The following is a 24543-nucleotide window of genomic DNA, read 5'->3' on the forward strand; positions in this document are numbered from 1 at the left end:
CTATTTTCAGAAAGGAGCTCTAAATTACTTTCTGTTACATGGAAAATTTTTAATGTTGGCATATTCTAGGAAATCAAAACCCAAAGGAATCCTAGAAATCTGACTGTAGAATTGAAGATACCAGAGGGGGAAGTTGAGGGAGGGGCCTTATACGTAAGCGGGGAGGATTACATGTGTTTTGGTGGTGGGTGTGGTGTTGAAACATACATCTGAAGAGGTGCAAACCTATATCCCCAAATCATATACATTGTTGTAAACCACTGTTACTTCAGTAATTTTTTTTTTAAATTGCTATGTTCTAAATGCTCTCAAATACAGCTATACAGCCTGTCAGTATTCAAGAATAGGCTAATATCAATTAGTGGCTTCTCCATCTGGACAGGTCACTGCCACCTAACAATGACTGGCTTCATCTTGATTTAGACAAGAGATGTCTTCTTTTCCTCTGGTCAGGCTTCATGTCTTGCATTATCTTAATGAATTCTGTAGCACACATTTTTCAATAATCATGATAGTCCCAAAATTTTTGTCACTAATGACAAGAATTTACCAAGTCTCATGTTTGCTTATATAGGTGAAATTACAGCACAAGGTCAAATGAGAAAGTAACCGATGTTGATGATGAAGTTCATTCAAACATAAGTACTGGTGCTTACTAGTAAGCATTTTAACTAAAATATGAAACCAATGCTAAAGGGTCTTTTTGGCACTTTGATTCTGATCCTTCTAAATACTGTTTCTCCAGAAGAAAGGTGAGTTTAAAGATGGACTTAACCAATGACATTACTTAACCAATGACATTACTCTGGGTTGGACAGGTCTGTGATTCTAATTTAATCACTGAGAAGAATTTACCACCAGAAACAAAGCATTAATTTTTAATTTTTAAGCTGTTAATTCTCTTTTTCTTGGTTCAAAAATACCCAGTATAAGGCGATTATTAAAGTCAGATAAACCAAATCTAGTATAGCAAAAATAATGAAATTTGTAAAGTTACTGTAGAAGAATTGAGGATTTAATAGAAATATATAGATGACAGGATCCTGAAAAATGTGCCTCACAAGGAGAGAGGAGAAACCACATTCTGGATGATACATATTTTCTGATGACATATTACTAGATTTGATGGAAGTCAACAAAGCTGGTCTTACAGAATAAGGCCAGGAAATCTGTGCCAGTCAGGGTTCCTGTACAGCCACAGAGTTTAAAATACTAGGCTCCTTTGTTCTTAATATGTAGGTGTGGTTTTTGTTCCTAATTGCTCTCTTTGGCCAGAGACTCAAACAGGTAGGTACCCTGCTTCTTTCAGGGTGCCTGCTTATCCTGACCTTATTTGACCAGGCATATTTTAGGTTGGGGAAAAAGGGCTACTTGGGATATACAACTCAAATTACACTCTCCTGTGTTACACTGGAAATTCCTGTCCAAAACTTCAGCACCACAGACTGGTTGAGACCCATATCACAAGCATCCTGCAAAGGACCCAGTTTATAAAGACACACCTTTCTACTGTATAGGAAACTAGAATTGTTTTTAATTCCATTCAACTCCTCCAGGGATTAGAAGAGTCAGAATACACCTTTTACAGAGATGGACATGAAACTGAAGAATTTTTGTCCAGCCACACATTGGGGAGGTGAATCACAAAGCAAATCGTCACTCCATTTACCTAGATATTTCCGATTTGGTTTTGCATGAATTACCCTGGTATTTCTTCAGTTCCTTATTGCTCTTACAGTGAATGCACAACCAATCTTCTTCTTCTTCTAATGATTCCAGATAATTCTGATTTGGTGACAAAAGACTAGTGCAAGAGGCTCTTCTTAACTTTGATTCACCTTCAAAGCAAATCCTTCAAAGCATATTTTTAGAAACCGAGGGAGAAGGGGTAAAGACCTGTAAGGAAGCTTTGCTGTTAAGGTATTTGTCTTCCAGGTGGGAGGTGTCTCTGACTATCCCACAGAGGTTGGGGTGAAAGGGGGGATTCTATTATGTTATGTTTGTAAACAATGACAATTTACTTAGTCAGGTCCTTCCCCTGAGACAATTTTCTACAAAGGATACTATTAACGGATTGCTGGCTCAATCTGCCTATGATGTCATTATTTCCAAGATCTTGAAAGAGACTATTTTGTTTGGGGACGCTGTAGGCTCTATTTCAAGAACTGTACAAAAGCATGATTATTCTCCAGGAACCCAACCAAAGAACTGTTTATCTTTAAAGTTTGACTGCTATCATTCACTTCTGCAATAGAACAAAAACTTGCAAGTGAGTGGCACATTGGATCTAGCCACCAGTCATTTGTTTCCCTTTTAAAACTTGGCCCTTAGAAACAGCTAACTTCAATGGAAAATCAGCAACAGTTTATATCTGTTCACAAATTAATTTCATTCTTGGTTACTAGGTTTTTAAGAGAGAATTCAAATGGCTTTCTGTGGATGGTATATTTTTTTTTCATCCAGCCCTAGGGACTTTATGTGGTTTACCAATGCTCTGTTAATTACAAATGAAATTCATCAGCAATAAGAAATAAGCCTCTTGTTTCAAGATACCAAGAAGCCTGAACACCCCTTTTTCAAAGTCCTAAGAAAGATCATTGCTCTTTCCCTCCGTCCTTACATTTTCACTCTCCCCCCACCCAACCCCTCATGTACTAGGGCATGTACACACACACACACAGAGAGAGAGAGAGAGAGAGAGAGAGAGAGAGAGAGAGAGAGAGAACGAGAGAGAGAGCGAGAGCCCTTCACTGACTTGCCTTCTGAAAGAGATGTACCACAAAGCATTTTAGACACACAGTTTTATCAAGATGCATGGCAACTTTAGAGGAGATGATTAGACATATAAACAATTGTCATTATTCCTTCATTCCTCCAAAATGCATTCTGTAATTAGGGCAGGTGGCAAACTAGATACTCAGGGAATGCTCAGGAAGTTCAAAATGAAAGCCAATTGATGATCAATTATACCTTAGTCAATGTGGCCAAAATTCCATTATGACATACATGTTGAGTTGAATTCAACCAAAAACTCCAATTTTGCCCCTCTGCCACTGGTCTTCTACCTATGTGTGAGAAGGGTAAGTGAGGATCCAGAAATACTGTTGCAACAACTTGCAAGTCTCTCTATGCAGCCATAAGCAACTGAAATAAATTATTCTCATCAGATCTGGTACAATCAGAGACCACACACATGTCTGTTATTCTGTCTGCTTTCAAAAATCTAAATAACTTTATCTGCATATTTTCCCAATGACATACAAACCAATACTGGCTTCCTTTCAATCAGAAAAGCCCAGGTCAGCAGATGCACAACCATGGTCTAATAAACCCACAGGGGAAGCTCCAAAACCTCCAGCAACATAAGGCTATCACCACAAATCAGTGTGTACCAATGTTGTTTAACATCCTTTTAATAGCAAACTAGAGGACCTAACACAGGAATGAGATGTAACCTTTGGGCAATTTCTGGGACAGCCTTCCTACTATTTCTGAGATGGCTATGTAAAGAACAGCTAAACTGCCACAAGTACATATGAATGAAGACAGATTTTAGGAAATCAAAAGGTAGTAGGCAATTCAAAGAACTTTTACTAAGATTGAAACATGTAACAAATAAAACATGAGAGTTTTTCAAATTTTTTAAATTTGGGACATCTTCATAACAAGAATTTGCTCTATAGATCAAGATGAATCAAACTTTTAATGACCACTTCCACACTCTGAGGTATTAAGTAAACACAGACTTAAAGTCATCCAATGTGTCCTTTGACAGTGATAACAACAGCGGACACTTTTTTGTATTTGAGCATGGGGTTGCTGCTTTTACAATCACAATGACGCGTACACTGAGTTGTAGTTAGGTAGTAGGAAAAAAAGATCTGAGAGTTACCTGCTAGCTCTTTCCTGGGCTCCCTTGTAAACAACAGCAAACACTTTCAAACTGCCTAGCTGAGCTTCTGGGTATAGACCATGACTGGGAAACAAACGACATTTTGCTACCCAGCTAGCCTGTACTGACACTCAACCCACTTTATCTTGGATGCGTTACTTGCAACTGAACCAACCGGCTCACTTTTGACAGACAATATAGGATGATGTAGTGGGCTGTTTTTAATTGCCAAAACTAGAAAAGGAAAAAAAATCATCCAGCCTTCCACAAAGGGGACAGTGTACTATACTTTGAAAGAAACATCATACGTTGCACTTTGCATTTGTACAACAATTTGCATCTGAATATTTTCAGTGACTTTTTAGACATTAATTGCATAATATGCTAAGATGCCACAGAGCAGAGAGCAAGCATTCATCTCATTTTATACGGAGAACAAGCCATGTCTGTCTCCCAGCAACTTTAAACCCATACTCCCACCCCCACATTCCCAGGACAAGGGGCAGCCCAACCACTAACCTAACTCAGTCAGATGGACCTGACTTAGTATTTCCATTATCCTGTCAAAATTGCATAGTCCTTTTACATGTCATTTCCCTCACTGGATCATAAGCTCCTTGAAGGTAAGGACCTTTCAATCATAACACCTTCCTACCAAAGACTGCATTATTCCCAGTCGGCATTAAATAGATATGCGAGGTAATGAAGGGGAAGCTCTCTATGTTCCATGAGGTTTTTTTTTTTTTTTTTGCAGTTAGAAGTTTTTCATGATGCTGTGTAAGTCTATATGGCTACGCGAACCAGGTCTGAGCCAAGAATGTTTGGAAACATCGGTGCTAGCCTAACTGCGAACCAGTTGGTCATTATGTAGAAGCCAACTACCTGTTGCCTCATTTTTAAATATATGACTTTATAATGTCCGAAGAGCTTCCATGTCTTGCTCTTATTTGAGTTGGACACCAGCATCTGAAGAAGGTAGTACCACCCTCATTTTCCACATGAGAAACCTAGAGACCACAGAGGTTAAGTGACTTGCCCAGGGTGACAAATGAAAGAACTGAGTATGCATAAAAATCTGAAACTCCTCTCCATTTCTTTTCTACTATACCAATACAATGTGTATCCAAATCTCTCTCCCTCCCCCCCATATGTACATTTTTATTCTTCCCAAATATCCATAAGACAGTCCTAGCGTTTTCATTTCAACCCACGTTAGCCTGGTACTTACTGATTTCAACTGTTTTTCTTATCCACAGACCCAAGGCTAGGTGATTTACTGACAGACCTCCAACAGGTTTCGTTGGCCGGTAGTATCAATTCTTAGATGGCCTTGTTTTGGAGTTCGTCTGTTCTGGGGCACTCACCAAGGGAACTCTGCTATCAGAGACAGGGGTGTGCTGTTTCAGAGAGCCTCGCCTGGGAGATACCATTACAGTGTGTAATGGAGGGAAGCCATTTCTAAGATCATTTGATCAGGAGTTGCTGAGCTACTTGTTAGGCAGATTTGCAAAAAGCAGCCAGACAAGCAAGGGAGGCACTAGCTCTTTTTACAGCCACCCAGTTTCGATCCTAGATCCTACAAAAGATAGCTCACTACTGACATACATCCAAGCACATTTACACAGAACACATTCATGTTCTCTCTCTCTCACACACAAGCAAATGAGGTCAGTTCTGCTCTAGTCCTGATACTGCTAACATCTTTATGAGTGACTTCCATTGTTTTCACCAGGAACTTAACATCAATTGAATGGAGTAAGCCAGCATATTATAGTTGCAAATTCAATGTCAGGTTGCAAATAAGAAAATCGATAGGTTATTACGAGCATCCGGACCTCTATACTGCATAAATTATACGGGGAAACAGTCCTTTTTCCAAATGACTTCTTAAGCTTCTAAATGTATGCAACACCAGATTTTATTATTCATTGTGTATGCCACATGGCTAAGTGCCAGGAAAACGCCAATGATCATCTGACGTGTATTTATATTTGCAATCTGATACATCATTACAGGTTTCAGCTTCTCATTTCCAATACTGATGCTTCTAAGAAGAGAAAATAAGATGCATAAGAAACAGAGGTAGAAATATTTTTTAAGCTTAAAAAAAACAGAAGTGATTATCTTAAAGGATGCATCCCCAAAAATGTGTGGGAAAAAGAACAGGGAAGCAAAACCGAACAACTGAGAACAGTTCCTAGTTCTCGAAACAGAACGTAGTATCCTTGGAAGCATTCTGATGGAAAAAATTAGATGCAGACTAATAGCCCAGTGAACAAGATATGGTAAACCAGCATCTTGAGTCTCTGGGGTTCTAGCTTCTCTGTTACTATGCATGGATGATAGTTATACCCTTCCCTGAGCCACACCAATGAAAGAGCTCAGTGTGTATCTCAGCATCTTCATCATGAGCTATGTTTAAAAGGAGAAGGGACATGGCAAGACCTACTTTCCATCTACCCCGCTTGATCAAAGATAGGGGAGGTAGGGGATAAAGGCTTACCTAGCCACAGACTTAGGGGTAAGAATTTCCCACTTCCTGTTCCTACCAAGGACAAAACTTTTGACTTAAAGAAAACCAGACATGGGCATAAGAATAGGTCATCATCAATGCAAAGGAAATCCTCAGAAACCGAAAGTCTGAAGGATGACCTCATAGCAGAGCCCGCTGGCCTTGCCTTGGCCTCCCCATACCCAGCCAACACAAGTTCTTCAGTTGCAACCTATTGGATCCACCAAGCAGTCTGCTCCCTATCACTCTGCTACTGGGTCATAGCTGCCGCTCTCCACTTCCATAACATGTGGCTCATCTCGGGTCCATGCTGCACAAGATACCGCACCAGCACATAATCAGCTCTGCTTCCCCAGAGCTCTGCCCACACAAAAAGAAGACTGCCTAAGTCTTTCTGTGGCCCTGGAAAGTCCCTTGGCTGAGCTCATAGGGCCCAACCCTTGCCTCAGCAGAAGATAAGGTATTCTGGTAGGAAAATTACAGATAAAGCAGGGTTGAGTAGAGTAAGTGTGAGTCCACAGATGTAAAGAGCATCAGTCAGTTCACAAAATACTCCTGAGAGTCTGGACTAAAACACATCCTGACAAAAACTGGGGGGAGGGAAGCCAGGCGTTTATTATATATATATGTATATATTACTCTGGCTCAAACAATGTCAATCCTAGTGTGCTGCTCCTTTGAGATTACTAGCGGGTCATCTCATATGTCCTGTCCTCTTCTGTCTAGCTTACTAATGAAGGTTTACAGGTTATACCACTGTATAAAGAAGAGAAAAGAAAAGCTCTTATGCCAATCTAATGTTGCTTTTTACCAGAAAGCAAACCAATGATAGGCTTTCATCTTGTAGATTTCTGGTTGACTTTCATTTCAAAGAATCCTAAGACCAAAACAGGACTTATAGCCCACTGAGGGGTCAGAGAGGTAGCTCCAAGGATGTGTCTCTTAATAACTCATCTGTAAGCATTCATTTACTTGAATGATGTTTACTGACGCTTCCGTGTCAGGCACCAAGCTAGGCACTGGAAATAGAGAGCTTAATGCCCAGCCCTGAGTAAGATTATAGGTTTAAGCAGTGGGTTACATTTCGACCCACACAGATAAAATTATTACTACAAAACAAGTAAGGGCATGTATATTGCACAAAATGAAGCATAAAAAAACAAGAGGAACTGCAGCAGTTCAGAAGAAGGCAAGACTCTGACTGCTTTCCCACTGTAAGAGAAATCAGTGACAATAACTATAATTCATACATAATAGAAGTATTTGATAATTGTGCTTAAGAACACCGTTGTCTTGTCTTTCATCCCCATTCCACCAGGCATTGTGTTAGAGACATAGGATATATGAAGAGACATGAATAAAAACCAATTCCTGTCTTCACAAAGCGCCAAGGTTAGAGAGATGGCAGACATGCATATATACAATGGGAATACAATGTGATGTGACCCAGGTAAACAGGGGATGCTTTGGAGGGACAGAGCAGAAGGGTAACTAATGTTTCCAGAGGGGTCAGAAGATATAGCACTTGAATAGGGTATTAAAGGATGAGTTCTCAGAATTTGAAAAGTAAAAACACTAGATTGGTGTAAGATGTATTCAACGGTGTACACCAACCAGCCAATACTCCATGTTTGCTAGGCTAGTTTTCTTAGTCCTGTGCCAGTACTGTGGGAGAACAGATGTCAAGCCTCTAAAAAATAATATGGACAAGATTTTAAAATGTAGTGCATTAGAGGACCTACTAGTAACTTGGTTTGACTATAGCAAAGAGGGAGGGAGGGAATAAGATCAAGAGAGACCAAATAAGAAGGCTTAGCTGGCCTTAGCTGGTTGCATCCTTTTATGAAGTTTCTACTTTCCCATGATGAGGTTTCAGTTGGATGGCATGATGACCTTGAATTTCAGAACTATTACTTGGTTGGTGTTGTAGCAGATGTCGAAGGTTAAAGCCAAGGGGAATTTTTCCCTTGGAGGGGGATGTTCTAGGTAGCAAGATGGAGATACTCTGAAGAACAACACTGAGAAAATGAGTCAGGGAAGAGGGCCAAGGATGGGAACAGAGACTGAAGGAAGCACAGGCAGTATGGGAACGGAAAGTTAGGAGAAAAATTTCAAGAAGGGATTCTATTTTGGACACTGGTCAAAGATGGTAGAGATGTCAGGCCTGGTGGGATTAACAGGCAACAGGATCCTGAGTGGAATTTTGGGTAGAGATATATATCTTTCCCAAGAGGCTCAGAGAACTATGGGGGGTCTCACAGGTTTTTTTTTTAGCTGTGAGGGCTTTTTCCGGCTTTATTGAGGTATAATTGACAAATGAAATGGTATATATTTAAGGTATACCGTGTCATGGTCATGTATATATTGTGAAGTGATTATAAGTTAATTTACACATCCATCACTTCACAGTTCCCTTTCTCTTAGCAGTTTGAAGTATACAATACAGTATTAACTATAGTCATCCAGCTGTACTATACAACCCTGGGGTAGCCTTGAGTTTTGTTTGGAATTCCAAAGTGTGCCTTGATGTATGTTTCTCTCTCTCTCTTCCCCCCCCCCCACCTCGCTCCCTCCCTCATGAGTAAACAACTAACTTAGAATAGCAATAAAAAAACAACTAACGATGTTGGTATGCTGATAACAAATATAATTGTTAAAGTTCCCTTGTAGTAGCAGCCATGTGACCACTAGCAATAATTATATTCCCAAAAGTAATACATTATGCTAGTGTTCTGCACCAATAGGACAGGACTTAATAATTTTAGAGAAAACTCAACTCAATTTTATATAGACCAACAAACATCATAATTCTACGTAGACTAAGTAGCTGCAAATGGATCTCAAATATGTAACTTTTGTATAAGTCATATAACAAGAAAAGAGAATACGCTGAGTCAAGACACTGGATATTTCAGTAAAAACTAAAGTAGGAATATCTAGTGGGAAGCAAAACAAGTATCCAAGCATCTAGTCATTGAGAAGTATGAACCCTATGGCATGTAGTGGGAAAAGTCTATCTCTAGCGCTCTATCCCTCTCAACAGAGACAGTAAGTGTAAGACACAGCAGCGGTGCTAACATGCTTAGTTGGCCTTATGAAATGGCTGAATGGAGAGCTGGACACGTTGCCTGAAGTTATTCATTTGAAGACCATCAGCATAAGGGTAACTGGGGTTGCCCAACAAAAGTATGGAAGAGGGAAGAATAAAACCTTTCTGGAACAATAAATTTTAGGAGCTGGAAGAAGAAAAAGAAACCCACTGTAAGAGAAATATGGCTAAAGTTGCAGAGGAACTGGCTGTCTGATATGGAAATTAAGAGGAGATGCTTTGGGATGAACGTGGCTACAAGATGTCACAGAGAGGTCAAAAGGGCTCCTATCTTTTTGTCCTCTCATCCTTTCCCTAGAGTATACTAAGGTTGATGTCCTGCAATTTCCATGTCAGAAGGGAAATAGTCAAGTGGCACCAGTGGTCTGTTGATGTTTTTCAGTACATTTAAATAATTCCCAGACTCTGGAAATGTGGTGTTCCCTAAGCCGCTGGAATAGAATCACATGGCCAGCCTTGAGAAAGAATTCCCTTCTGGGGGTGAATGGCACCATCATGGCCATGTATCACCTGGCACTGCTGCCAAGGGTACTCTGGGAATATCACCTTTGTTGCACTCTTGCCAGGGTATCACACAGGATGCAGGGACGTGGATATGTGGTTTGCTAGCAGATAAACTGCAGTTAGTGTTCTGACATTGTTCCACAAGGATTATGTTCAGTTCAAACAGCTCTTATTTGTTAACTGTAGCTCCACAAGTCTTTGCCAAGCAGAGATGCAAATATTCAATCCGGATGGATACTTTCTCAGTCTAGCACTGTTGCTAATGAGCTTCATGACCTTGGATACATCCCTTGTCTCTCTGCATTTATTTCCATATATAGAAAAAGTGACCCCTCTCACCAAAAGGTGGGGAAAATCAAATGACCCCCTTTGGGAAATACTTTGAAGTAATTTAAGATATTTTGCCAATAGATGTTTACAATTACTGCCACAGATTTCACAAGCCATAAACGACATCACCATCATTCACAGAGATCGTATTATGTCCCAGACACTTTACTGAAGGTTACTTATAGTCAAGTTCACATAACTTGCAGTACTACGTGAGGTACTATTACACTTCCATTTTATAGATGAAACTGCTCTTCAGAAGTCTCAGCTCACCTGTGAAGGTCGCAGAGCCAGTAAGTAGAAGAGTAAGACCATGCTATCCCATGTCCACATGACTCCCAAGCCCGAGCTTTTATTATGCTTCCTCAACACACTCCAGTTTGCTATAGGATACATTCTCAGTCACTCACAGATTTTGCATGGACACAAACATTCATAGTAGGTAAATGGTACCTCTGCTGTGATGTCTGGAACCAAAGCCCAGAATTGAGCTGACCATCTGCCCACAAAGCAGACATTTCAACATGAGGAACAAGGGCAGAGGAAAGCCTGTGGCTAAAGAGCAGAATGCTGGCTCTCCCAGCATCAGGAGTGCCTCTCACCCAAGTTTCTGCACCAGCAACTGAAGGCTTTGTGATTTCAAGGAGGAAGTTGTAGGACTAGAGGAGACACGAACAAGAAACATTTGCAGCACTGGCCTGGCCAAACATGTCCTAGAAACACAGGAATTGAGGGAACTCCCCATGCAGTACTTCTATTTTTCACTCATCTTTAGGCTACAAAGAACTTACACTGTTATCCCGGGGTTCTGTCTCTTTGACGGCACTACCGCTACCTCAAAGGACTATGTGAGGATGATAAGGTCTTTCCTTTGTTGAGCATTTACTATAGTCCAGACATCATGCTAAATGCTTCCATGTATTATCTCATTACATCTTCACAATAATTCAGTGAGGTAGATGGCATTAGTGTCACTACCATTTCACAGATGAGAAAACTGAAGCTTAAGGAAGAGAAATAATCAACTCAAGCATCTCGGTAGGAAGTGGCTAAACTGGGATACAAATGTTGGTGTAGCTGACTCCAAAGTTTTTGCTCCTAATGGATGGGTGGTTTGTTAACTATTTTGAATAGAATAAAATACATAAATGCAGGAGGTGTGGTGGGTATTCTTATCTAGCACTTCTCACAGTATTCAAGCAAACTCAGGCAGGTGTATTTTTACCTTACTAAAATTCAGCCAGCCCTGCAAATTGTGTAGGTTGCATTTAGTGAGTCTTGGGGAGATAAAATTATCAGTATAAATCTGTCAGGCTACTTCTCTAAAGCCATATCTTAGAAAAGGTGGTCTAAGCTCCCTTTTCTACCTCTGCCTTAGGCCCAGGAACAAAGTACTCTGTTACACAATCTACCAGCAAGATGGCACAGCACCATAGTGAACAATGTCTATGAGGAGATTTGCTTTGGGCAGTAGTTCCCCTAAATCCTGGCTGCTGCTCCCAACCACTCATGGGTTCTCAAGGCCCCAAAAGCCTGAAGACCACAGGATAACATGAGTCCTCTGATCCCAACCTTCCAGACTGTTGCCTTATAGTACTATTTCGTGGGTACTTTGTCTTTCCCACTAAAATGGAAGTATCTCAAGCACAGAATGTGGGCCTTTCACCCATTGAATCTCCCTTGGGCCTAGCACTCTTGAGAGCCCATAGAAGATCCTCAATCTAAGTCAGTCATGCCATTGGAATTCTGGAAGTGTGGAAGATGGGCACAGGATCTGTCCTGACAACTCACTGCTTTCCATGTCTTTTTTTTTTTTTTTTTTTTTTGGTGGGACCCTCACCAGTGGCCGGGGAACAAACCGTTGCTGCAGAGGCTGCGGGTAGCCTCACAGCCCAGCACTCAACCGCTGCGCCACCAGGGAAGGCCCTGTTTTCCATGTCTTAATTGAGTTTAACAAGCAGCCGTTCTGGGCACTGCATTAGGCACTGGGAATCCAAAGCAGGTTAGAGGATGTGATCCTTGTTAGCAAAGAAATTCTCCAACTAATCGCAGGTGGGAGGGGGTTGGCTGGTCATCCAGAATATAGGCTTGTCCCCATAAGACCTTTATCAGATGGCAGCTTGGACCTATTTTGCATTCGTTTTTACTGCAGGGAGAACCCAGTAGGGAAGTGATGGTCTACAGAGGCTCCAACAAAGTTCTTTCATGTCCCCACGTATCTGGGGGGGAACTGAGGTAGCCCATGGCTCTGGCATCAGGTTCCTGACTCACTCGGGCTACTAACTCACTCCTGAGATTTGTGTTTATTAACCCTCTTGGAAGGAAATCTACAATTTAGGGTGCAGGGAACGTTCTTCAGCTTGTCTTTACCCACACCAACTGAGAAATTTCCTCTGTTGAGTTGTTAGTAACAGCTGTTGAAATTCCAGAGAGGTCTATGTATGCAAATGCACACTCACAATAGAAATTTACTTTATCATCCAGCAAGCTCATTAACCTTTTATTTCTCTTTCTCAAATACCATGTGTCAGGGCTGACAGGGTGTTAAGTAGATCCGGCTAGATTAGAGGTGCCTGCTAGAAGTAGACTTGCCCTTTCCGTGTGTCATATCAGCAGGCAATTCCAGGTTATAAACATAAAATTGGAGGCATGTACTTATGCATAGGAAACCATTAGGAGTCACAGAGAAACACATTCTTCTACTTCCCCTCCCGCAGGAGAAAAATGAAACGGCAAGTAAAAGCATAAACTTCGAGAAAATAAGCACACCATCTAAACCCTGACCTCTTCTGGAAGAACTCGCTGAAGTTCTTTCAGAGGTGATGTCTGTAAAAAAGAAACTATGGAAAAAGGGTGTAAAACATGATTTGTGGGTTTGCACTGTTGCTTTTTAATCCTAGACATAAATTTCACTCCTTTCTGCCCTGAGAATATCAAGTCCCACTGACACTCTGGCTGAGAACGACTCTCTTCCTTTGCCCACTGATTGCTGGGAAGCCTGTGAGCTGGCACTAGGAAAACAACATTGGTGACTGTGATGATGGGCTCTGGGTGTGACTGTGTGTGTGTGTCAGTGAGAAGGTGTGTGACTGTGGCAACGCTCATGTGTGGGCATGCATAAGAGTTTGGAAAATTATACATGGGTGTGCGCACGAGAGTGTAGTCACCAGGAGCGTGTGTGAATCAGTGTGAGAAGATGTGAGTCAATGGGGCTACCTCAGTGAAGGGGTGTAAGTCAGTGCCAGAGGTGAGTATGTGGCAGGGGCAACGTGCCCATCTAAGAATCCAGGTGAGGGTCCACGGCAGTTCCGGAGCACATGCTGACCGTCAGGGTATTTATGAACACAGGGTATTATGGCCCCTGGCGCAGAGCGAGCACATGTACAGTGTGAAGGTGGGTGTGGCAGTGTGTCAGCCTGAGTGTGAGTCTGTGCGGCCTATGCAGGATCGGTAGTGTTGCCTGTATATGAGTACAATGTATGTATTTACGTAGACTGACAGTGACCGTGTGAATTATGTGGGTCAGTGTGATGTCAGGTAAGAGAAGTCAGTGAATGTGCCAACTGTGCCACTCCATGTGTTTTTGTGTAAGTGTGTGTAGCCATGTGATTGAGGGAATGTCAGCATGAGTGGGAATGTATAAGAACATGAATTTGGGAAGTGTGATCGTGCCACTGTGAATACTTGTAATAAGCGAGCAGGAGCTGGAGCCTGAGGGGGTACACGTGTGAATGTACATGAGTGTGAAGGAGTGCCCCTGTCCATGGGATCGTGTGGGGGTATGCATGGCTGAGAATGTAAGAGGATGTGAAACTACAAGTGTACAAGCACAGAAGCTTGGGCACCAGAAGTGTGACTGTGCATTAATGTCAACCCTTGTGAGCTCTGAGTGTGAGTGAGCTGGTGTATGTATCAGACTGTGTCAGTGTAACTGTGCTGGTGTGTGGCTGTGCCTGAGCATGAGAGCAGGGTTCCATGCACCAGTCTAAAGGCCAAGCTGATGAAAAAAAATGTGTATGACTGGCTGTGAGGATGCATGCCTGACTGGTGTAGCGCAAAACTATGTCTCACTGTGAAGGTGAGGATATGCATGTGAATGTGTATCAAAATGAGTGTTTCCATGTGTCCGTGAGATTATGTGAATATGACAGGTAGAGACATTATGCCAGTGCAGTCTAGGGGTGCAAAAGCTTCCAATTCTGAATGCACATATGCAAGAAAGTACAAAGCAGAAATTAATGAGATAGTGTTCATGATGTGAATGTGTATAAATGTGAACATATGAACATGTGTGCACATGTGCATTTCTGTGATAAGTTAAGACGTGGAACTGTGTGACTCTGTGGAGGATGATCAGTGCAAACATGCTGCAGTGTACGAAATCGACTGCACATCTGACTGTATGAGTATCTGGCAGGGGAGAGCCAACCCCAACCTTGTGTGTGACTGTGGAAGAATCTGAGAGTTGACAGCCATTATGTCATTCATATGGATGTGAGTGTATGAGAATGCAGGAAGAACAAAGTGCCAGTGGGTGAGATCTGAATGAGAGGGTGGGGTGAATGGCAAGTGTGCATCATTGTGGAAATGTGACAATCTGAATGTGATCATATCATTCGGTACCTGTATGTGGTGTGTTTGTAGAGAAGATTGTGTGTGAAGGAAGAAGAGAGACTGTCACTATGAGTGTGTCCAGGGTGAAAAGCTAGTTAGTCAGAAGGTAAACAGGACTGTATGACTGTGTGAGGGTGAGCAAGTGTGCTTGTGAGTGTGTGGAATGCTGAGAAAGTCTCCAGGAAGCGCCCTTCCTCCCAGGGCCATAGCCATGTGTCCATTTACAGGCAAATTGCTTTGCCTCTCTCAACTTCTGTCTCCTCATGGTGAAAGCAGTGATATTACCTACCCTGAGCTAGTATCACTTTTATAATCAGAAACAAACCCAGCAACTATGACAATACCTACCTTGCAGAGTTACCGGAGGATCAAATGAACTCGTGCACATAAAATACCTAGCACAGTAGATGCTGACACCAGTTGACAATAAATACAATTATTATGATCACCATCAAAGGATACCCAGGAGAGATCCAGGGGATCGCTTCTTATTTTAGTTGGTTCTAGTTACCTTCTGTCAGTCAAGGTCTCTAGAGGATCCCCTACCAGAGCATCTCTAGAAAGCTGAATGCATCAGTATCTGCAAGGCTGTAATTTCATACCTTCAATTTCACAGCTGAAGCTCTGGAGTTTGCCCTCCATGAGAAGACATCGCAGAAACACCTGCCACTGAGCTGTGTCCTCTAGGTTCAGGACAGACTCAGTGGGGAAGGGAACTGTACTGCACAGTCCTTGTTTGGATTCTGTTTAGTCTGCTTGTTTTTCTTGTTGGGTGTTTTTAATTTGGGTGGATTGTTAGAAGTTTCTGACTTTGGCATATGAGAAATGCCTACATAAATGGCAGACACACACAGAAGAGCAGACAGAGAGACAGAGGGAGGGTAAGGTACAAACAAGTAGCTGAATAGCAGTGTACTGCAACAGACGGCCCGGTGGCAAGCTGACAGATGAAGCTACAATGGCTGCCTAAGAGGCAGGGAGATGGGATGTGATTAGAGAAGCAGACCAAGAAACCGAAATGAAGTGACAAGGAAGAGAGGGGTAGGTTCGAGTCGAAAAGCTGACTGGGAACTGTGAGGTCCTTGCAAGGGAGATGAGAGACCTGTGACATCTAGTCGCTACCCCTAAAAAGCTCACAGTCCAGCTAGCCTGCCAAGATGAATATGCCAGGATCCAGGGGGGAACTCTTTAAATCAGCAGAGCAAGGGATATAGCATGTGGTACATACTTGAGTTGGAAAGCTTGGGGAGGGGGTGTTGCTCCCTAGCTGGGTGGGCAGGCAGGAAGATTCTGGAAAATTCTGGAAGGGTTAAAGTAAGCCTGCCAAGTCCAGAAGCTAGGATGGATGGGGTAAGACTAGATTTTGAATAGGAAGGTAAAATTAAGGTTATGGGGGATAGAAATTGCAGGAACCATTTGGAAAATTTGTGGCAGGTGGCTGAAATACTTTGACATGGAGAAAGCAGGAGAAAGGAACCACAGGTTGGTGGGAAGCATGTTATACTGATGCTTTTAAGATGGAGCTTGACATTTGCCAAGGACTTGGCAATGGCTGTTAGATTGCTTCTCCTACTCACCCCAGGATGTAGGTTAAGGCTATCATTTCCATATGAACGATGGGGAAATTGGGAGACCAAGGGCAATGAGATCAAGGGCAACCATTTGGGGCAGAATCCCCTGAAAATTAGGGGCCATGCCTGAGGCCTGGCTGGTGAGGCCTAGGCAGAATCTTAGATTTGGGGGGGTTCTGTTGGGAAGGTGGCATTTACCTGGATTTGGAGATCCCTAACTCCCTGCCCTGGAATCCATTACTCACCTCACACCGCCACCGCTGCAGGACCTCAGCACAGGTGGGTATTGCCCATGAGAAGGGGCCGGGCTGCCTTCAGCTCCGATGGACTGGGTGCTGGGCACACCAGCTGCCACAAGATGTAGGGACTCAGCTGCTCTTTCTTGGGGGGACCTGCCGAGAGAAGCATTGTGGGGGAGCAGGAACCTCTTTCCCCACCTGCTACTATTCCCTCATCCAAACTCCCAAACATCACACACACTGCAGTGAATTTCAGAAAATCCCCTAAGGAGACAGGGAATCAGAGAGGTGAGAAGTGTAAACAAGCATTGTTACGTAGGAGTCTAGAAAGGGCACTGAACTGGGAGCTTCAAATTGAGAACTGCTGCCACTTCACTATCCTGGAGCTCCTGGCAATCAAGTGGAAAAGGCCTGCCACCCTGGTCACCTTGGACAAGTGTTGGGAGGACTCAATCCAGTCTGACAGATGTGGAACCTGCATATTTGTGGAAGGTGGTATATAGTCCAATGTGGAAGTGAAATGATGGCAAATCTTCCCCAGGACCTGGCACCACTGTTCAGTTTATTTTCTCCCCCAACTCCTGGTCTCCATCTCCATGTCTCTTCTCAACAAGCTCCACCAAGTGCCTCTCCTTTGCTGTCTCACAACTGCTGATGACCTCAACCTCTGATCCTAACTGAAACTTCCCTCTCACCTTCCCCCAATCACTTGTGGGATGTCTTTACAGTCTTCCTCAGATTTCCTTGGGCAAATATGTACTTTTTTAAGGGGATTGCAATTTGCTTTATCTTCCTCATGAGGGTTTCCATGAGCAATCATGAAAGAAATAGGAGACTGGATGTCCTTTGATAGGCCCCCAAACTCTGCAATCCCTCATTCCCTGCTAACCCTTTTCTCCATGGTGTTTATCCTCAAAGAAAAGCAGCTCCTCTATGTAACTTCCAAACAGACCAGATTCAAGCTAGCAAACATTCCATGAGAGGATTCTAGATTGTACAGAGTCCGAATCCGAAGACATGGATGGATGGATGGATGGATGGATGGACAGATGCATGAACTGCTATCTAAAGGTGGAGTTAGCAAAATTTTCATAGAGCCAAGGAAAGCCCTGTGATTCTACTTCTCAAATAAAAATACCAAACCATACATACCCCAGGCCTGCCACTTGCTTGTGTGAGGCTCCAGAGCATGTCTGTCCTCCAGCGCTGCTGGCATTCCCTGTGTGCTTCCCCCACACACACTCTAAGCAGCCTTTCCAAACCCCACCCACCGCACCTCTGAGTGGTGTGCCCTCCTCTTACCCCCCCACCTCCAGCATGAGCTCATTCTGCAAAGGGTGGAGCGTGGGCAGGAGAATGTAGGCTGCCAAAGCTCCAGAGAGGCAGGGCCCAAGAATGGCCACAAAAAGCCCCTGTCCATCTCCAGGGCTAAGGGCTGGTCTCAGGCATGCAGCCTGCACCCAGCGGGGGTGGGGACTAGTCCTAGAAGAGGTGAGGTGCAAGGGAGATGCACCAGCCTGTGCTAACCATGCACCTCCAGGTTTCTGATCAAGAGCCTTCCTTAGGCCTACCTCCACTTGCCCTCAGTGGCTCATTAACTTTGTGGCAGCTTGCCTCAAATCCACTAGGTGCACAGATACAGCCAATGCAGATGCAACTGGCAGGACACAGGGCTCTGGCTGGTGGCCACACTCCTCACTCATGTCAGGGGTAGGCTGTGCTGGGGATGTATCCTTCATATGAGCATATTTGGGGTCAAACACCAGTCCCTGCACCACCCTGCAGCTGTGTGCCCCAGTACTGTGTGTGTATGTGTGTTCTGTCCTAGCTATATGATGTTATATGTCTCAAGCCTGTATCATGTTGAGTTTGCACACAGTCGTGTGTCGTGTTCACGTTGTGTTCTGTGTAAGCTGTGACAGTGCTGTAACGTGTATGCACCAAGGGTGTGCACTGGGCTGCAGGTGTGTTGTATCTACACTGTGCTGTGTGCGTGCCATGTGTCTAATCCATATTGTGTGTCATCTGTCTACACCACTCTGTACTGTGTTGTGTGTCTATAATGCTTTGAAGAGACTGCACCTGTGGCTTAGCCTCCTGCTGGAGGCTGTGGGCAGGACCAATGCAACACCTTGTGTCCATCAGCTCTGTGGTCTTGCTTCTTGCCAGCAGCTGTCTAGGGACAAGAGCTGCCACGTTGCTGTGGGGCAGGGGGCATTCTTCACCACAGCATGTTTCCGTGACAGGTGCCTAGCCCAGCACTAAAGATAGCTGGGAAAGGAGTTCCAGAACCTTTCATGGGCCCAAAGAAGGAAACTGGACACTGGGAAAAGGCTCGCTCTCTCCACCCCCTCCCACATGTAAGAAGAGCCTGCAGAAAGCTGCAGCTGTCGGAGTTTCGCTTTATGCCAATCGAAGGCCTGCAGTGCTCCTCCGCAGGGAGTAACAGTACCAGGGGTTAGCACTGCCTCTTCAGCATGGCACGCATGGGGAGCACAGCCCCAAGTGTGCCTGTTGCGGTCACTAGAGGGCGCGATTGTGCTGATTGTTAGGGGTAGTGTCTCTTCAGGGAGCAAAATTACAAAAAAATAAATGCCCACCTGGCTCAGAGGGAGATGGGGGAGAAAGATAAAAGAATCCATACCCCCAAGCCAGACCCTTCCTTCAGTCTCACCCCTATCCCTTCAGGGACACTAGTGAGTATCTGCACCGCATAGATGTGTTATTTCAACCCCCCCCCCAGAGCTTATCAGGGGCTTGGTTTTATAGGTCCCTAGTAGAGTTTCCATTGGGCCTTCTTTATTCCCTCCTGCTCCCTGTGTCACACTGAAATAAAGGTAGAGGCCCACTGCTGAAGGATGGCATGCGCATAGGGTATGTATGTTTGTTTTGTATTGTTCCCCAAATTGGAAGGCACACCAAAAAGAATATGATTTAGAAGAGTAAATTGGGAGGGGGAGATGAAGTCCCTTAGTGGACCTGTCTTCATTACCAAAAACAAATGGATCCATGTCCCAAAATGTCATGACCATCTCAGAAACCATCTCGCTAACCTCATCATTTGAAATACAAGGAAACTAAGACTCAGAGAGAGGCAGAAACATTCAGCCCAGAATGGCTGACTTCTGACTGCCCATTGCCCAGGGTTCATCCCACAACTGGTCCTAGTCCTCTAGCCCCTAAAGAACTTCCTTCTCCCAATTCAAGCCCCTCCCACCTCACCCAAAATCTGGATGTCCCCCTCCAAAAAAATCCTATTCCATCTCAGTGATCAAGTTGCCCAGGACACTCGGTGACCACACTTTTGGAAAGACTTCCTCTCCCCATCAGTAAAGTGTTGCTCTCTTTCCAGTCTTCAAGGCCCAGCTCCCCTGTTTAGCTTCCAACTCCCAGACCCAACTCCCAGCAGTAGCTAAGCCATTTTGCTCCTCATCAGATCCCCCGGGTGCAGGGCAGATTGCCCCAACCTGCAGATAATTGACCTGCTGTGCAAGTCAGGCACGGATCCATTGCATTGATTCACACTTCCTATTAAATTCTGGTTAGGCTGCATAAATGACTCCAGTAATCAGGGCATATTTAAATGCAAGGTCAAGAAGCACAGTAGGAAATGACACATTTCTGGGCATAAATGGAAACAACTTGGCAGACCGGGGGTTCATTTGTGTCTCTGGTATCCCTAAATAGGTCTTAAATGTATGGCTGGGACTTGATCTGAGGCTGGGGCTTCACACCTGAAATGGAGGACACAGGCCTGGCACACTGCTACACTCCCTTTCCTGCCCCCTGCTGGAGAAGCCTCAGAGAGCACAGTTGGCTGGGGAGCGCATACCAGGCCCTGCAGAGGGAAACCCCTCCCCTCTGGCAGGTGGAGAGGGTGAGGGACCACAGGGCACGTGAGATTTAAAATGCACCCCAGAAGCCAGCTGCACTTACCTTCTAGGGCAGTGGTTTTTCCTCTCCCTCACCTGCACCGGGTCCCCATGGTCCCCGGGGAACAAACGAGGGCTTTTGTTTTTTTTTTTTAGAGCATAGGTTCAATAACCCTGTGCCTGGGGCAGGAGTCCAGCCCAGCTGGGCCCTGGCCCACCCCATGTAAAAGCAACCAACCTACCTGTCTTGGCCAGATTCAAAGCTCCCTCCACTCCCCGTTAGGGCCCTGACCCCCCCCCCCTCCCTTCTCCTTACCCAGGAGGAAAGAGCCGGTTGTTGAGGCTGTTGTACTTCGAGTCTCTTCTGGCCTTGACCAAAGCTACTGGCTCCTGAAGGTGGGTTACACAGGTGGGGATGCTATGGATTCCCGAAAGATCAAGAAATGGTGCCTCTAACTCTGGGCTGAGCCACAGGTGCTTCAACCACCACCATTTCCCCAGGGAAATCAGGACTTTCCGGTTCCTGGTAAGACTGACTTTTTTTCTTTTTGTGCCTACTGCTTTGTCCGACCTAATCCATCTGGTCTTAGCTGCCTACTGTATCTGAATTCTAGATCTGATCTTTTATTTTTGCCTTGGCCATCCCCTCTGACCTCGTAGTAGGGAAGCCTCTGCCCTCATAGTAGCCGAGTCTCTGATGGGGTCAGCACCTCCTCATCCCCAAGTATCCCTCATTCCCCTCACCTGTCATACCCACGCCCTTCGCTGGCTCTCCAGGTCATCAGTGAGCTCGTTTACTCTATACACCAATTCCACCTCCAGCCAGAAAATCTGCAACCTGTAGGAATGGCCAGCTAGTGGGGATGTCTCTAGGGTTTTTGTGGCCGCTTGCCTGAACCTGTCACAGGTGAACGTCATTTTCTGTTGGGGCTCTCCTATGAGGCCCACTCGCCTGCTTGGAGGGTCGGCTCCTTGACACCCCAAGGTCCTTCTAGTCTGGAGATTCTCAGCTGTCAGCTGCTGATACCCGGCATGTACCCCAGTCTCTTCCCATTTTGCTTCTTTCATGGGAGAGAGGAGTATGACATTCCTATCGAGAAACAGGCTTACCAGGCTCTCTTGACAAGCCCAGGCCTATGAGTCATCCACTACCATGTTAAACCCCTTGGCCCAAAGGTGCCCCTGATTAGGGGCCTCAAGGACCAAATTAGACCTGCCCAGTGATAGTTCTGCAAATGGTTCAGTGAAAACCGCACTGACCTTTATACCTCGGTCATCCCAGAACAGGGCCACAGTGTTGTCACCAACAGGAATGGACCTCCTTCTGTTCCAACACCTCAGATAGCCATACAGCTGGCCTGGATTTGACTCTGCAAAACCATGGGGGAAGCAAGACTAACATGGCTAAAGGCTTCCCTGCTGAAAGCCATTTTTGAAAAATAACACTGCATCCACCCCCTTCATGCACCCCAAAGCCAAGCCACTCACCCTTCTCTCCTGTGCTCCTACAGACCACAGCCCAGAACCCTCAGTTCAGAGTCTGGCACTGGATTCTGGAAGGTGGGACCAAAACAAACAAACAAACAAACAAACAAAAAAACCAAAAAACAAGTGGGGCCACTGGCTCCCTCGGTGCAGGCAGGCGCCGCCCTCCCGCCGCTCCCCCACTCCACCCCTCAACCTAGGAAAGGCAAACCCGGTAGAGCGAGACTCAAAATGTTCAACCCTCCCTTGCAGTCATCTTGTTAGAGCCAGTTCACAAACAGGGCAATACTCCATGTCAACTGAGGGGGCAGGGAATGGGGGGCAGTGGGCCCAGTGACCCTACTCCCCAGACAAAGACAAAGGCCAGCTGAGGGACCCCGGGCTTTCTAGGGACATTATTGCATGGTTTCAATCCCCACTGGAGAAGAAAAGACTCCCCCTCTCATTACCCAGCCCCCACCAAATAAAAAAGGGGTGGGGGATAAAAGCAAATAAAAACAAAACAGGAAAGGCTCCGGTTTCGGAAAATCGTTACTTTTTCTTTTTGCTCAAGTCGGGCTATCCCCCCAGAGCTGTGACCTGCTGGGGCGCGGCCACACCCCCTGCCCTTCTCGGGAAGGGGGGAGCTGCCGTCGCCGCCACAGTGTCTGGGGGAGCGGGGCGGGAAGACCGTCTGAGACCTACAGGCTGACGTAGCTTCGGGGGCGGATTTTGCCTCCAGCAGCCCAGGACCCGTCCGCGAGAGCGAGTCGGAGACCCGACCCAGCGAAGGGCCCCAGCCCTCCCCGCGGGGCCCCGACACACCCACTTGTCCGCGCTAGCGAACCGGGAAGCGGCCGACTGACTGCGCGCCTGTTCTCGGGGCTCCAGGGGAGCCACGTAAGGGGCTGGAGGCTGGGGCGCCGCCAGAACGGGCGGGGGGCCGGGGCGGGCAGCACAGCTGCCCGGCAGCCTAGCAGCGGCGCCCCAGCCGCCTCCCACCCGTCCCCGAGCCGGCTGGGCGCCGCAAGTCGCGCGATTTACCTGCCACGGGTCCAGCCACCCAGTCCAGACCTTTCCTCTACCTCCGAGCGCTCGGGCTGGCGGGGCTGGGGAGCCGCCGCCCCGCGGCCGCAGCCGCAGCCCCGGGCCCGGCCCGCTCCCCACCCCGGCTCGCCGCCTGGCCCCGCACGCTCGCCGGAGGCCGGGAAAAGCTGCAGCCCCCGCGCGAGACCCCAGACGGTCCGCTGCCCACCGCTGCCCGCCGCGGACGAGCCCAGCTAGCAACCGCTCCCAAGCCCTGCTCTGCTATGACGTCACCGGCTCTGCACCGCTCGCCGGCCAATCAGAGGGGGAGCAGAAAACTAAAATCGCCCTGAGTGGGCTACTGGGGACCAATCTTTTGTTTCCAGGCAGGAAGCGCTGGGGGGAGTGGGGGGGGCGAGGGGGGGACTGAAGGGGAGGGTACAGGGAGAGGGAAAAGAAAAGGCGATGGAAACTTCTACACCATCAGGGTTGTCTAGACAGAGATTCCTCCCGCCCCCACCCGCTCCCTTCCCCCCTCCCCGCAAGAAAGAGGTGCACCTGACTTTAGGGGGTGAGAAAAGGGTTTCTTGTATCCTCCTGAACTGCCTCCCTCAGGAAGCCTGAGATTTGAGATCCATTTCCAGGGCGGAGCAGATCGGTCTGGGGACAAGGACAATCTCTAGTGGGGGGTGGGGGGGTGGGCAAATGGCTTGGATTTGGGACACACCTGTCAGGCAAACGGGTTACTCTGATGGCATCCCTGGAATACACAGGGAAGTCAGAGAGGCAGATAGGGCAACTGAATGGGATGTCAATATAGAATGGGAAATACATTTTAAAACACAGCATTATACCCCTCCCAGAAGAGAATAATCTACTTCAAATTCATGTATATTTAAATATGTATAATTTCATGAAAATATGGCTCTTCCTGTGCATCCTCTCCCTAAAATTCCATGACTTCTTTTGTCATTAAGAAAAAGTTCACAATTTTGCAGGTGTCAAAGACTTGGAAACTCTAACTCCAAAAATCATTTCTTGCTACTTCAAAATCCCTATGCCCCAGGATTTGGCTAGATTATATAAATTACAATCAATCACAGTAAGGAGATGGGAAAGTGTCATCAAAAATGACAAAGAATACAGCAAAATAAGTACATTCAAATTATGATGTAAAATATGCCTGCATAAGAGATCAGAAGCGAACATAACATGTTAATAGGTGGGTTAAAGTACTAGGATTACTGGTGATTCTTTCTCTTCTCTTGCAAACTTTATAAATATATCCTCACATACTTAACTGGTCAAAGTGGGTCATGACCCTCCCTGTGCACTTTTATCCAGTTCTCTCAACACGGCCTAATATCCAACAATCATTTCCACATAATGCCAACAAAATTAGTTTCAAGA

General features: G+C 45.5%; 1 protein-coding gene across 1 annotated transcript in view; it reads right to left on the minus strand.

Annotated features, from left to right (window-relative positions):
* The window catches only part of PAK3 (p21 (RAC1) activated kinase 3), a 109781-nt gene extending 86543 nt beyond the window's left edge, over positions 1–23238 (minus strand). Inside the window, exons 1-4 of the mRNA XM_037512063.2 lie at positions 23152–23238; positions 22132–22196; positions 21904–22013; positions 16778–16924 (exon numbers count right to left, since the gene is read on the minus strand). The gene's annotated coding sequence lies outside the window, so the exon portion shown is untranslated. The remainder of the gene's footprint in view (positions 1–16777; positions 16925–21903; positions 22014–22131; positions 22197–23151) is intronic.
* Positions 23239–24543: the final 1305 nt, after the last annotated feature.

The sequence above is a fragment of the Talpa occidentalis genome, unplaced genomic scaffold (genome assembly GCF_014898055.3).
Source record: "Talpa occidentalis isolate TD23 unplaced genomic scaffold, MPIMG_talOcc4v2.1 talOcc4.15, whole genome shotgun sequence".
Lineage (NCBI taxonomy): Eukaryota > Metazoa > Chordata > Mammalia > Eulipotyphla > Talpidae > Talpa > Talpa occidentalis.